This window comes from Arachis stenosperma, chromosome 5 (assembly GCF_014773155.1).
Source record: "Arachis stenosperma cultivar V10309 chromosome 5, arast.V10309.gnm1.PFL2, whole genome shotgun sequence".
Classification (NCBI taxonomy): Eukaryota; Viridiplantae; Streptophyta; class Magnoliopsida; order Fabales; family Fabaceae; genus Arachis; species Arachis stenosperma.
This window is the reverse complement of record NC_080381.1, coordinates 22,603,578-22,605,365: the sequence shown is the minus strand read 5'-3', so window position 1 is coordinate 22,605,365 and position 1,788 is coordinate 22,603,578. Positions and strand designations below refer to the sequence as shown.

Genomic DNA, 1,788 nt, shown 5'->3' with positions numbered 1-1,788 from the left:
GAATTATAGGTGTTTCCATAGGGTTCTCCTAGGTAATTCACCCCTTCCATTGAAGGGTTCTCAGGATCATAAGCTTCTTCTTCAGATGAAGCATCCTTAGTACTGTTTGGTGCATTTTGCATTCCAGACAGACTTTGAGAAATCAAATTGACTTGTTGAGTCAATATCTTGTTCTGAGCCAGAATGGCATTCAGAGTGTCAATCTCAAGAACTCCTTTCTTCTGACTTGTCCCATTGTTCACAGGATTCCTTTCAGAAGTGTACATGAATTGGTTATTTGCAACCATTTCAATGAGTTCTTGAGCCTCTGTAGGCGTCTTCTTCAGATGAAGAGATCCTCCAGCAGAGCTATCCAAAGACATCTTGGATAGTTCAGAGAGACCATCATAGAAAATACCTATAATGCTCCATTCAGAAAGCATGTCAAATGGACATTTTCTGATTAATTGTTTGTATCTTTCCCAAGCTTCATAGAGGGATTCTCCATCCTTCTGTCTGAAGGTTTGGACTTCCACTCTAAGCTTACTCAATTTTTGAGGTGGAAAGAACTTTGCCAAGAAGGCATTGACTAGCTTTTCCCAAGAGTCCAGGTTTTCTTTAGGTTGTGAGTCCAACCATGTCCTAGCTCTGTCTCTTACAGCAAAAGGGAATAGCATAAGTCTATAGACCTCAGGGTCTACCCCATTAGTCTTGACAGTGTCACAGATTTGCAAGAATTCAGCTAGGAACTGATGAGGATCTTCCAATGGAAGTCCATGGAACTTGCAATTCTGTTGCATTAGAGAAACTAATTGAGGCTTAAGCTCAAAGTTGTTTGCTCCAATGGCAGGGATAGAGATGCTTCTCCCATAGAAGTCGGGAGTAGGTGCAGTAAAGTCACCCAGCACCTTCCTTGCATTATTGTTGTTTTCGGCTGCCATGTCTTCTTCTTCTTTGAAGATTTCTGTTAGGTCCTTTACAGAGAGTTGTGCCTTAGCTTCTCTTAGTTTTCGCTTCAAGGTCCTTTCAGGTTTAGGGTCAGCTTCAACAAGAATGCCTTTGTCTTTGTTCCTGCTCATATGAAAGAAAAGAGAACAAGAAAGTATGGAATCCTCTATGTCACAGTATAGAGATTCCTTGGGGTGTCAGAGGAAAAGAAAAATAGAAGGCAGAAGTAGAAAATTCGAACTTATCAAAGAAGATGGAGTTCGGATTTTGCATTAAGGAATAGTGTTAATCCATAAATGGAAGGATGTGAGAAGAAGAGAAGTAATTTTCGAAAATTAAGTAAAAGATTTTGAAAACATTTTGAAAAACACTAATTGATTTTCGAAAATAAGAGTAGAAAAGAAATCAAGTGATTTTTGAAAAAGATTTTGAAATTAGAAATAAAAAAGATTTGATTGAAAACTATTTTGAAAAAGATGTGATTAAAAAGATTTGATTGAAAAGTTATGGTTTTAAAAAGATATGATTGAAAAGATATGATTTGAAAACAATTTTAAAAAGATTTGATTTTTAAAAATTAATGACTTGCCTAACAAGAAAAGATATGATTCAAACATTAAACCTTTCTCAACAGAAAAGGCAACATACTTAAAATGTTCAATCAAATCATTAATTGTTAGTAAGTATCTTTGAAAAAGGAAAGAAATTGATTTTTGAAAACATTTGATTGAAAAGATATGATTTGAAAAAGATTTGATTTTGAAAAACTTTGAAAACTTGAAAAAAAATTGATTTTGAAAACAAAATCCTCCCCCTTGTGCCATCCTGGCGTTAAACGCCCAGAATGGTGCACATTCTGGC

At 35.7% G+C, this 1,788-nt stretch overlaps 1 non-coding gene across 1 annotated transcript; it reads left to right on the top strand.

The window, feature by feature from the left end:
- The first annotated feature begins 416 nt into the window (after positions 1-416).
- LOC130983320 (small nucleolar RNA R71) lies at positions 417-524 on the top strand. Its single transcript, XR_009087316.1, has one exon. It is a non-coding gene; the product is annotated as a small nucleolar RNA R71 (small nucleolar RNA).
- The last annotated feature ends 1,264 nt before the right edge of the window (positions 525-1,788 follow it).